This window comes from Pseudophryne corroboree, chromosome 7 (genome assembly GCF_028390025.1).
Source record: "Pseudophryne corroboree isolate aPseCor3 chromosome 7, aPseCor3.hap2, whole genome shotgun sequence".
NCBI classification, from domain to species: domain Eukaryota; kingdom Metazoa; phylum Chordata; class Amphibia; order Anura; family Myobatrachidae; genus Pseudophryne; species Pseudophryne corroboree.
Genome location: NC_086450.1, coordinates 465770808 through 465785235, shown reverse-complemented (window position 1 = coordinate 465785235; position 14428 = coordinate 465770808). Strand labels below are relative to the sequence as shown.

The 14428-nt window shown below is 39.0% G+C and overlaps 2 pseudogenes; one reads left to right on the top strand and one right to left on the bottom strand.

Moving 5' to 3' along the window:
* Positions 1-532: 532 nt before the first annotated feature.
* On the bottom strand, positions 533-652 carry LOC134947002 (5S ribosomal RNA; annotated as a pseudogene).
* Positions 653-11564: 10912 nt separating this feature from the next.
* Positions 11565-11684, top strand: LOC134947366 (5S ribosomal RNA; annotated as a pseudogene).
* Positions 11685-14428: the final 2744 nt, after the last annotated feature.

Here is a 14428-nt window from a genome sequence, read left to right as displayed (position 1 = left end):
CCAAGTTGTTCGCTCGTTAGCTGCTTTTAGCAGCATTGCACACGCTAAGCCGCTGCCCTCTGGAAGTGAATCTTAGCTTAGCAGAATAGCGAACGAAAGATTCGCAAAATTGCGAAAATAAATTTCTTAGCAGTTTCTGAGTAGCTCCAGACCTACTCACAAATAGCGATCAGTTCAGGCCGTTTCGTTCCTGGTTTGACATCACACACACGCCCAGAGTCCGGCCAACCACTCCCCCATTTCTCCAGACACTCCCGTGTTTTTGCTGACACGCCTGCGTTTTTCCGAACACTCCCAGAAAATGGCCAGTTTCCGCCCAGAAACACCCACTTCCTGTCAATCACACTACGATCACTTCAATGATTAAAAATCTTTGTTCGGCCGTGAGTAAATCTACTAAGTTTTGAGCAAAATTACTTAGCGCATGCGCACTGTGTACCATGCGCATGCGCATCTTTGCCTTAATCGCTCCGTAGCGAAAATCGTCAATGAGCGAACAACTCGGAATGACAACCTGTATCCGATAGCCAATTTATTGCAGTACCAGGGTGTTCAGAGGTGGTCTCCCATCCTAGTACTAACCCGGCCTTTCACTGCTTAGCTTCCAAGGTCAGAAGAGATTGGGCATCTCCAGTGAGGTATGACCGCAATTATTAGGCTCACCTCTTTGGTCACTCCAAATATATGCCGTGTGGCCACTATATGTCGAGGATAGAGAGCATGTATAACATAAATGTTACAAACATAAGAGATTGTATGCAGTCATCTGGCTAATCAGCATGTGACTCGGCAGCCACAGAGAAAAATATATACATCAATAGGTTAAGGACAATTTATCTGGAAAAATTCATATGAGCCACGTACAATCTACAGATGGGCTTGCCTTATACCGATAGCATGTATAACACAAATGTTGCAAACATAAGAAATTACGTGCAGTCACCTGATTAATCAGCATGTGACACGGCGGTCACAGAAAAAGTATACATCAATAGGTTAAGGACAATATGTGTGGGAAAATTTCATATGAGCCACGTACCATCTACAGATGGACTTGCCTTATACCTAAACATAGAGCTTAGGAACACCAGTACAGCCTTGCTGGAGTATACTATGTCTTAATGCCAAGAATAATTATCCCGTAAGAAACAGTGTATAGTTATAACACAATAGCAGGCAAAGACATATATCAAGAAGTTACAAGCTCAGACTGAATGACCCCTCTGAACCACAGAAAAAAGGTATTATATCTCAGCATGTTATATATAGAGCCTGCAAATGCTCATGACATTATTATAATTGGAGGAGAACCACTGCATGGAGCTCATCAGCAAATCACTATGAAAATTTAGCTTAAACAATTTGTTTTAGGGCTAAAAATGCACATCCAGTGATTTGATGTGTGGTATGTCTATAAGCCACAATGATCAGAGTCCCAGCATTGAGCACATTTTAAATAAGGATCCTTGTTATATAGCTGACTGAAGGTTAGTTGCTATAGAAGGCACTTAAAAATTGCTAAGTAGCAGCAAGGTGACTAAACCTACGTGCAATGTCTCTAATGCTCCGAGTTCTGTACACAGATAGTACACAGATAGACAAATAATGTCAGATGACTGTTGGACAGTGAAGAAGCAGTTTTACAGTCACACAAAAGTAGTGCTGGATAAGTGTGGTATAGGTTAGTTTCAGAATGGTGCGGGGTGTATACGATACCAGTAACCGGTATTGGTGCTGCCAGTCCCGCTTTGAGCAGTGCATAGGCTCCGGGGATTGCAGCGGCGTGAGTCCGTAGTCTCGCTCCAAGTGAGCGGTAGCTTGAGGCCGTTGCCTGGTGAGCGTCTATGAGTTCCGGCTAGCGCGGTCACGTGTGTGCATCACGTGATCGCAGTATCCTGACGTACGTTTCGCAGGGTAAGCTTGATCACAGGACGTAATGTGATAACTAAAGGTTTCAGTTTATGTAGAGCAGAGCTCATGATTGATTGGATAGTCTGTATGATAGACACTTTGATCCCCCAATCCTGTTGTTAACACGTAGGTCCAATGGGTCAATCAGATTAATTTCCCAGATTGTCAATTTAATAACTCTAATGGCTATTGTTATTGAATAAATGATTATAATAAATATAAGTATATTGTGTAGATATGGATATTCCTATATATATTATAATTAAATATGGTGACAAGATTGAATTATTAATTATAAAGTGCCGATAGCAAACAGTGCATAGGTATTTAATTAATTAATTAAAAATATATGGTAATGATTAAAAATACATATTTTGTTTTAAAAATAAAAGTATGGTCTGTTTAAAACTAGATCTGTGATGAGTGTCTCATATGTGGTACCTTATATATAGTGTGATGCCAATTGGTGATAAAAAAGGGAAAGAAGAGATATACGGAGAATGAGAGACAGATAGGGAAAGTGAGGAAAAGAGAGTGAGAGGGAAGGATTATGAGATGAGGGTGAGAGAGTGGAGAGAAATTACAGAGGCATTATGCTATACATGTGATAATTATTAACTGAAATAAGAGGGCAAAATAATAAATGCAAGAAGAGCCCATGGTGAATAAATAATAATATTTATGTGAGAGTGATTAGGATAGTAATAGAATAGATATATGATGATATGTATAAAATAAAATAGAATATTGTTATTTAAGAGAGTTTTTTAGCCGGATCATTTTAATGTTTACAGATTGGTGGAGAAGTAGAATGAGAGCTATTATATTGAAAAAAGATTTTGCATGGTAAAATTAGTTCAAGTATACCCCATAATTTATATTTTCATTCATGACAGCTGGGTATAGGGATCCAATCTTAAAGATCCATTCACTCTCTCTTTTCAATAGGTTCTCAGTTAGATTGCCTCCCCGTATTCCAAGTCTAATTTTCTCCAAGCCAAAGACTTTGAGCTCCTCCCATCTGCTTTCATGATAAGTGTAGAAATGGCGAGTGACTGATGTTAACTGTTTCATCTTGGAACAGAGAGAATTGTGGTGGTGTGGACTAGATGGCGCTATCGCTCAAGCAGTGATGGTGAATGTGAGAGTGCTAAACAAATACTTAGCTGTTCCGTATCCAGACGGATAGTCAAGGATATGCTGTGTCCAATTTTTGATGTAGAGCTCAACCGTATTCAAAAAATAAGAAATGAGACAGAAGTACACAATGTGTAGTAATGTCTCAGGGAACAAATGAAAAAAATGCATGATCTAGGATCTTTTGTCGATATAAGCTAACATGCTTCACTGGGCAATATAGATGGTCAGAGAATACTTGTGGAGTGATCTTTTTAAACCAAAATATGGAAACAATATTCTCCTATGAACACACCTGACTTACACAAAGACAGGTGTTGACATGCCCATAAAGGTATCTTTTGAAGATCTGGTGTGCTCTTTATCAATCAGTGGTGGGAAACCAGGATTTAAATGGTATCTGCTATCGTGAGAGAGGGGCGTACCTAACACTCACGTGAGAGACAGTAGATATCCTCATATAGCGGTTTCTTTCACGGACATCGCTCCAAGGGGGTTACCTAGGTTGTTGTATATCTGATGATAGAGGACTCGACCATATATGAAATATGAGACAGAAGTACACAATGTGTAGTATAGTCGTATTCAAAGGAAAAACATGTGGTATCTTTGCCACTGTTTGTAAGTGTACCTTATTTAAAAATTAAATGTATCTTTCTATGCTGGTGATGAAACCATAGAATTCCTGTAAACACACCTGACTTACATAGAGACAGATGTCTGGACCCCCATAAAGGTATCTTTCACAAAATAGTGTGTTCTCTATCAGTCAATAATGGATAGCCAAACCTATGATAGTGAGGGAGGCGTACATAACACTCACGTGCAAAACGGTTGGTGTCCTCATGTAGCGGTTTCTTTCAAGGACCTCAATCCAGGAGTAGTAAAAAATGGAGTTTATTCAAAGTATATAACATAAAAAACAGGCTGATCTCAGAGTAAGAGTCCGGCTCTGATGGAAGTGAGAACCGTCTTGGAACAATAAGTGGCCAACTTTGGGGTTCCAAAAAAAAGGGTAAGTATGACAAGGTCCTACCTTCCTTCAGAGTCCAATGGACAGGTCCGCTGTTGAAGAGCTCCCTCCAAGCCAACGCATTTCGAGTCAGGAGACTCTTTTTCAAGGCATGAGGCCTCATGCCTTGAAAAAGAGTCTCCTGACTCGAAATTTGTTGGCTTGGAGGGGCTCTTCAACAGCGGACCTGTCCATTGGACTCTCAAGGAAGGTAGGACCTTGTCATACTTACCCTTTTTTTTGGAACCCCAAAGTTGGCCACTTATTGTTCCAAGACGGTCCTCACTTCCATCAGAGCCAGACTCTTACGCTGAGATCAGCCTGTTTTTTATGTTATATACTTTGAATAAACTCCACTTTTTACTACTCCTGGATTGAGGTCCTTGAAAGAAACCGCTACATGAGGACACCAACCGTTTTGCACGTGAGTGTTATGTACGCCTCCCTCACTATCATAGGTTTGGCTATCCATTATTGACTGATAGAGAACACACTATTTTGTGAAAGATACCTTTATGGGGGTCCAGACATCTGTCTCTATGTAAGTCAGGTGTGTTTACAGGAATTCTATGGTTTCATCACCAGCATAGAAAGATATATTTAATTTTTAAATTAGGTACACTTACAAACAGTGGCAAAGATACCACATGTTTTTCCTTTGAATACGACTATACTACACATTGTGTACTTCTGTCTCATATTTCATATATGGTCGAGTCCTCTATCATCGGATACACAACAACCTAGGTAACCCCCTTGGAGCGATGTCCATGAAAGAAACCGTTATATGAGGATATCTTCTGTCTCTCACGTGAGTGTTAGGTACGCCCCTCTCTCACGATAGCAGATACCATTTAGATCCTGGTTTCCCACCACTGATTGATAAAGAGCACACCATATCTTGAAAAGATACCTTTATGGGCATGTCAACACCTGTCTTTGTGTAAGTCAGGTGTGTTCATAGGAGAATATTGTTTCCATATTTTGGTTTAAAAAGATCACTCCACAAGTATTCTTTGACCATCTATATTGTCCAGTGAAGCATGTTAGCTTATATCGACAAAAGATCCTAGATCATGCATTTTTTTCATTTGTTCCCTGAGACATTATTACACATTGTGTACTTCTGTCTCATTTCTTATTTTTTGAATACGGTTGAGCTCTCCATCAATGATTGGACACAGAATATCCTTGACTATCCGTCTGGATACGGCACAGCTAAGTATTTGTTTAGCACTCTCACATTCACCATCACTGCTTGAGCGATAGCGCCATCTAGTCCACACCACCACAATTCTCTCTGTTCTATATTTTGGACTGCCTGGGATAAGTCCACCTTTGGACTAAGAAGGCAGCAATCGGTCCACTAGAAGCGCCAATAAGGATTCCAATCCCCTTTCTTCAACTTGTTTCATCTTGGCCTTGTCCGAGATGGCATGTTCTAGGATGCGCTTTTTAAAAGGGCAAGTTGTCATGCTGCTCTACAGGCACTTGAACAAGAACAAAATCTGTATACTGAAGATGACCTCACCACCAGACCCATTTGCAAAAAGAAGTCTACCTATTTTCCTCAAGAGCAAATCTGTCCTGAAGTACAGGTCTTCATGAAGTTGGTAGCTAAAGAATTTGATCAAATTCATACAAATAAAAACAGATACTTGGGACACTCTAATCTTACTCGACAAGAAAGAACTGCCATAAGAGAAATACAGACATGGCAAGATGTTGTCATTAAGCCCTCAGACAAAGGAGGCAATGTTGTCATCTGGCCCAAAACTGACTACATTAAGGAAGCACAGCGACAACTTGATACTACTAACTATTACAAATGAATACTACTGAATCCACTCCAAAACTATAAAACTATTTATGAAAACATTATTAATCAAGCACAAGCACAAGGTACAATCACTAAACAGGAGTATGACTATCTATTGACACAGAATCCTAGGATCCCTACCTATTACATGCTGCCTAAAATACATAAAAACATCCAGACTCCACAAGGAAGACCTATTGTGTCTGGCATAGGGGGATTAACAGAAAAGGCAAGTATCTTCCTTGACTTACACCTCAGACAATATGTTTTGGATCTTCCCTTATATGTCCAGGACACAACTGATATACTAAGGAAAGTGCATGATTTAAGATTAGAGGAAAATCAATATCTAGCCTCACTAGATGTTGAGGCACTGTATACCTCGATAGGTCATAAAGATGGGATAAGAGCAGTAGAATATTTTCTACATAATGAAGGAAGGAAGGACTTTCATCTCTTTCTAATTAAGCTACTCCATTTTGTGTTACACTACAATTTCTTCACATTCAATGACCAATTTTACCTCCAGACAAGAGGCACAGCTATGAGGGCAGCTTGTGCGCCCACTTATGCAAATATATTCCTCGGATGGTAGGAAAAAGAAATTATTTTCAAAGATTACAATGACATTTTTACAACCCATGTCATTATGTGGAACAGATACATAGACAATATTTTTATGATCTGGGAAGGTGACCTACAAATGCTGCATCAATTCATTGAACACCTTAATAAAAATGATCTTAATATTCATCTTACACACAGTATAAGCCAATCAGAACTACCATTTCTGGACTTGATGATCTATAAGAACTCTGAAGGAATGATTGCCACAAAACTATACCGGAAGAGCACAGCAACAAACTCATTACTACACCAAACTAGTTCCCACTTCCCCCCAGCCATAGAAAATATACCAAAAGGGGAATTTCTCCATCTTCGCAGGAACTGTACAGATGATAAGGAATTTACAACACAAAGTGCTGAATTGACCAAAAGACTGTGCGATAGAGGATACAGTAAAACGTCTATAAAAAAAAGCCATGAAAACTGTTAAAACCATCAAGAGAGAGGATATAATTTTCAAAAGAGATCAAAAAGGTTCAAGTACCGATAACACCATTCGTTTCGTCGGTAACTTTTGCCAAGAATGGAAAAATGTTAATGCAGCAATACAGAAACATTGGCATATTCTACATGCAGACTCCACCTTATCCAAAAACCTGGGTTCCAAGGTCGCCATGAGCTGGCGCAGATCTAAAAATCTTAAAGACAGATTTGTATGGAGTCACTTTCAAAGATTTCCTACTAAAAGACCAATAAACACCGGTACATATACCTGTGGTAAATGCAAAGCCTGCAAATATATTGATCCAACGAAGGAAATAGAAGATAAGTACGGGTAGATGATACAAATCACAGACTATATGAACTGTCAAACTGAAGGTATCATATATTGCCTTAAATGTAGCTGCAACCAAAGATATATTGGCATGACAACTCGCCCTTTTAAACAGCGCATCCTAGAACATATAGGATCCATACGTAATGCCATCTCGGACAAGGCCAAGATGAAACAGTTAACATCAGTCGCTCGCCATTTCTACACTTATCATGAAAGCAGATGGGAGGAGCTCAAAGTCTTTGGCTTGGAGAAAACTAGACTTGGAATATGGGGAGGCAATTTAACTGAGAACCTATTGAAAAGAGAGAGCGAATGGATCTTTAAGATTGGATCCCTATACCCAGCTGGCATGAATGAAAACATAAATTATGGGGTATACTTGAACTAATTTTACCATGCAAAATCTTTTTTCAATATAATAGCTTTCATTCTACTTCTCCACCAATCTGTAAACATTAAAAGTATCCGGCTAAAAAACTCTCTTAAATAACAATATTCTATTTTATTTTATACATATCATCATATATCTATTCTATTACTATCCTAATCACTCTCACATAAATATTATTATTTATTCACCATGGGCTCTTCTTGCATTTATTATTTTGCCCTCTTATTTCAGTTAATAATTATCACATGTATAGCATAATGCCTCTGTAATTTCTCTCCACTCTCTCACCCTCATCTCATAATCCTTCCCTCTCACTCTCTTTTCCTCACTTTCCATCCTCATTCTCCATATATCTCTTCTTTCCCTTTTTTATCACCAATTGGCATCACACTATATATAAGGTACCACATATGAGACACTCATCACAGATCTAGTTTTAAACAGACCATACTTTTATTTTTAAAACAAAATATGTATTTTTAATCATTACCATATATATTTTAATTAATTAATTAAATACTTATGCACTGATTACTATCAGCACTTTATAATTAATAATTCAATCTTGTCACCATATTTAATTATAATATATATAGGAATATCCATATCTACACAAGGGCCCTCATTCCGAGTTGATCGCTCGCAAGGCGAATTTAGCAAAGTTGCTCACGCTAAGCCGCCGCCTACTGGGAGTGTATTTAAGCTTCTTAAAATTGCGAACGATGTAATCGCAATATTGCGATTACAAACTACTTAGCAGTTTCACAGTAGCTTCTGACTTACTCGGCATCTGCGATCAGTTCAGTGCTTGTCGTTACTGGTTTGACGTCATAAACACACCCAGCATTCGCCCAGACACTCCCCCGTTTCTCCAGCCACTCCTGCGTTTTTTCCGGAAACGGTAGCGTTTTTTCCCACACGCCCCTAAAACGCCGTGTTTCCGCCCAGTAACACCCATTTCCTGTCAATCACACTACGATCGCCGGAGCGAAGAAAAAGCCGTGAGTAAAAATACTATCTTCATTGTAAAATTACTTGGCGCAGTCACAGTGCGAATATTGCGCATGCGCACTAAGCGGAATTTCACTGCGATGCGATGAAAATTACCGAGCGAACGACTTGGAATGAGGGCCAATATACTTACGTTTATTATAATCATTCATTCAATAACAATAGCCATTAGAGTGATTAAATTGACAATCTGGGAAATTAATCTAATTGACCCATTGGACCTATGTGTTAACAACAGGATTGGTGGATCAAAGTGTCTATCATACAGACTATCCAATCAATCATGAGCCCTGCTCTACATAAACTGAAACCTTTAGTGATCACAGAATGTCCTGTGATCAAGCTTACCCTGCAAAACGTACGTCAGGACACTGCGATCATGTGATGTGCACACGTGACCGCGCTAGCCGGAACTCATAGATGCTCACCAGGCAATGGCCCCAAGCTACCGCTCACATGGAGCGAGACTATGGATGCACGCCGCTGCAATCCCCGGAGCCTATGCATGGCTGGAAGCGGGACTGGCAGCACCAATACCGGTTATTGGTATCGTATACACCCCGCACCATTCTGAAACTAACCTATACCACACTTATCCAGCACTACTTTCGTGTGACTGTAAGACTGCTTATTCACTGTCCAACAGTCATCTGACATTATTTGTCTAACTATCTGTGTACTATCTGTGTACAGAACTCGGAGCATTAGAGACATTACACATAGGTTTAGTCACCTTGCTGCTACTTAGCAATTATTAAGTGCCTTCTGTAGCAACTAACCTTCAGTCAGCTATATAATAAGGATCCTTATTTAAAATGAGCTCAATGCTGGGACTCTGATCATTGTGGCTTATAGACATACCACACATCAAATCACTGGATGTGCATTTTTAGCCCTAAAACAAATTGTTTAAGCTAATTTTTCATAGTGATTTGCTGACGAGCTCCATACAGTGGTTCTCCTCCAATTATAATAATGTCATGAGCATTTGCAGGCTCTATATATAACATGCTGAGATATAGGCCCTCATTCCGAGTTGATCGCTCGGTATTTTTCATCGCATCGCAGTGAAATTTCGCTTAGTACGCATGCGCAATATTCGCACTGCGACTGCTCCAAGTAATTTTACAATGGAGATAGTATTTTTACTCACGGCTTTTTCATCGCTCCGGCGATCGTAATGTGATTGACAGGAAATGGGTGTTACTGGGCGGAAACAGGCCGTTCTATGGGTGTGCGGGAAAAAACGCTACCGTTTCTGGAAAAAACGCAGGAGTGGCCGGGGAAACGGGGGAGTGTCTGGGCGAACGCTGGGTGTGTTTGTGACGTCAAAACAGGAACGACAAGCACTGAACTGATCGCACAGGCAGAGTAAGTCTGAAGCTACTCTGAAACTGCTAAGTAGTTAGTAATCGCAATATTGCGAATACATCGGTCGCAATTTTAAGAAGCTAAGATTCACTCCCAGTAGGCGGCGGCTTAGCGTGTGTAACTCTGCTAAAATCGCCTTGCGAGCGATCAACTCGGAATGAGGGCCATAATCCCTTTTTTTCTGTGGTTCAGAGGGGTCATTCAGTCTGAGCTTGTGGCTTCTTGATATATGTCTTTGCCTGCTATTGTGTTATAACTATACGCTGTTTCTTACGGAATAATTATACTTGGCATTAAGACATAGTATACTCCAGCACGGCCGTACTGGTGTTCCTAAGCTCTATGTTTAGGTATAAGGCAAGTCCATCTGTAGATGGTACGTGGCTCATATGAAATTTTCCCACACATATTGTATTTAACCTACCAGGGACCGTGTGAGAGACGATCACCTGCTTGACCGGTATTGTGCTGTGGATAAGATCCGTCCAGTGTGTATGCAATACGGGCTGATACCAGCAGAGGGAGCCTGAACACTGTGACAATACATCAGGACACTTGAAAGAAATCCACTCTACCTGTGAATATATGTATACTATCAATAGAGGGAGTCTGATGATCAATATTAAGCACTTTAATACCTTGGAGGTGAAATGATTTTAACAATATGTGAAAATTATTAACTTTATATTTTAATTTCTCTTCTTCAAGAATAATGTGTGCACACATATAAACTCAGCACTCTGAGTAGTTCGGGACTTTATTGTCATATTCAATGATCAAGCCTCTAGATACATAAATTACACAAATTTTGGAAGCAGCCATATACGTGAGGATTAAGCTAATAGAACCCACAAAATCCAGCGAGAAAAATATATATATATATGTGGGATTGGACATTCCCGATGGATTAATGCTTATTTGAAATATTGAGTATTGGGGAATTGAATTGTATGGAATATGTGATATTCATTTTATTGATATTTTTTAATATATGCTGCAGCATTTGTTACATTTATATGTTTATGATAAAAATAAAAACAAGAAAGTGTTTTAAATTTTAAGAATTCAGTGTATATTGTGATATATAAATTGTGTTTGGTAACTGATAGACACAGCGCTCCTGGTTTTTTGCAGGGGTTTTTCCCTTGCAAAGTATTTTTTCACCTATTGATGTATACTTTTTCTGTGACCGCCATGTCACATACTGATTAATCAGGTGACTGCACGTAATTTCTTATGTTTGCAACATTTATGTTATACATGCTATCGGTATAAGGCAAGCCCATCTGTAGATGGTACGTGTCTCATATGAATTTTTCCAGATAAATTGTCCTTAACCTATTGATGTATATATTTTTCTCTGTTGCTGCCAAGTCACATGCTGATTAGCCAGATGACTGCATGCAATCTCTTATGTTTGTAACATTTATGTTATACATGCTCTCTATCCTCAACATATAGTGGCCACACGGCATATATTTGGAGTGACTAAAGAGGTGAGCCTAATAATTGCGGTCATACCTCACTGGAGATGCCCAATCTCTACTGACCTTGGAAGCTAAGCAGTGAAAGGCTGGGTTAGTACTAGGATGGGAGACCACCTCTGAACACCCTGGTACTGCAATAAATTGGCTATCGGATACAGTGTCACTCATATTTATGCTATTCGGCACTTAGATTTATGTAACCAATGATTTAATTCTCTGCATCTATAATGATCTGAAATGGATATTAGCAGAATAAATAATGGACATACATCACATGAGAGATATCGTGCAAGAGTATGGTGACAAAAGCACCACAGATTTCAACTTCCGGCAACTTGCAGATTGTGATATTTGAGATCACTAATAATATATAACTTATCCATATTTTCTCGAAGCTACTTTGTTCACATATAGTCACTCCTAGAATTTAATTTTAATATTTACTTAAATAAAATGTTCTTACCAGTATTATATATATTATACTTTATCCTCTGAATTAGAGTGCTCCCACAAAAGAGTCTATTTTCCAATATTTATCTTATTGGTTCTTTGTATTCATCTGAATGTATGTACGTTTTTCGATTTTAGTTATCGTTTTTGTTTTCACTAAATTATACTTTTCGTGTTTTTTTGGAACTTTTCCAACTTCTATTGAAAATAAATGTGAACCTTAGGTATCATTGGATTATCGTGAAAATAGACTGTAACTTTTCATATCTATTTTGCCAGCTTTTACTGGCTGGCTACTTTAGCAATAGACCATGATTGTTCTTGTAGCCTCTAAATTTACTTTTTTTACAAAAAGAATATTCTAAAAATATCTCCCTTTGTTTAAATTATACTGATATATATTGAATTAGTCTAAAAATGTACTAATATTTTCTATATGTAGTTTGCTTGAAATTTAAATTATATACATGTAAAAATTATCCCATATATATGTGTGTGTGTGTGTGTGTGTGTGTGTATGTGTGTGTGTGTGTATATAGATGTTTTGTTTGTGAGACTCTTAATTGTTCTGTTGGAAGTAAACAGCACACACTACTAAAGGCCAGTTCAGTTTTCTAATAAGTGTCCCCATAGTAAACTAGCTACTCTTTACTGCTGTAGGTCAGGCATGTGCTGAACACTACCAAGGAACTCACTCTGCATGTCCGGCTCTGAAACAGAGCATGCGCACTTCATTTCATTTTTTTAAAATGTGATAAAATGACCGAAAAGTAGATTGCGATAATTATCACATTGACATAAGATCATGCTTGTGCCTTTTTTAGAAGTAGTTACTTGGCTTTGTTCTCTGAGTTATAAAACTGAAAGACTCTTAGATACAAGTTGCCTGAGATGTTGGGGTGCAGCTCGTTCGTTACCTGTTGAAAGCAGGACCTGATTGTATCCCTCCTGGAAGGGAAGATGAGGCCCTGGATACCACAACCACTTGAACATATCTGTTGATAAGTATCATTCAATGATACTATTATTATTATTATTATTATCATCATCATCATCATCATCATCATCATCATCATCATCATCATCATCATCATCATCATCATCATCATTTGTATTATAATTATTATTATTATTATTATTATTATTACTAAGCATATCTGAATGGGTATGCTGTCTTGTCTGCTTTCTTCAGCTCTGTTTATCCAAATAACCCAATAATTCCACTGGGAACATCTGTACACAGAGGATCAGTTTGACTTCAGGTTTTGTTAATTAACAATTTGGCTTGTACATTTCTGCTTAGTGGGGTTCATTACGAGTTGTTCGCTCGCTGCTATTCTTAGCAGAATAGCGATTAGGCTAAAATGCGGCAGTTCTGTGCATGCGTATGGGCCGCAGGGCGCACGTGCAAAGTAAATTTTCTCAAAACGATGCTATTTTTCTCACGTCGAACGAAGCTTTTCAGTCGCTCTGTTGATCAGAGTGTGATTGACAGGAAGTGGGTGTTTCTGGGCGGAAACTGACCGTTTTCCGGGAGTGTGCTAATAAACACAGGTGTGCCAGCCAGAAACGCAGGAGTGGCTGGAGAAACTCACTGATCATTATCACAGATATAAATTTAAGACATTTGATTAGTGGTTGCTCACTTGTGTTACCATGGACATTCAATGTATGTACAGAAACCATGATATTGATGTTTGTGCTCTCTCGACAATTGACCAATGTTAATGATTTCTTGGAATTTCAGGTTGACATCATCTTAGAAACCATGGCTATGATACATTAGAAGAATGGGCTAAATTAGTTACTAAAGCTCATGCCAAATACATCCAATTTCACCACTTTTTTATAGTCACTGAACTCTCCACTTGCACTTAGAGCCATTTACTAATAATAATATAAATATTTATGATGATGATAATAAGGAGATTTTTGGTAAGAACTTACCTTTGTTAAATTTCATTCTGAAAGGTACACTGGGTTCCAGAGGGATAACATCGGGGTGTACAGTTGGATATTGATCCGAGGCACCAACAGGCTAAAAGCCTTGACTGTTCCCTGGATGCATAGCGCCGCCTCCTCTATAACCCGCCTCTGTGCACAGGAGTTCAGTTTTGTTAACCAGTCCAATGCAGTAGCAGGTAAAAGAGACGACAACCGTTAGCAGCCACATACACCACATTCTCATGACAGGAGAAGGTATCAGCGGCTAATGACATACAAACCCAAACAAGCTAAGTGCGTCAGGGTGGGCACCCTGTGGAACCCAGTGTACCTCGCAGAAAAAGATTTTAACAAAGGTAAGTTCTTACCATAAATCTCCTTTTCTGCAGCGGGGTACACTGGGGTTCCACAGGGAATAACATCGGGGATGTCCTAAAGTTCCTCATGGGAGGGGAAACACTGTAGCAGGTACAAGAACCCTGCATCCAAA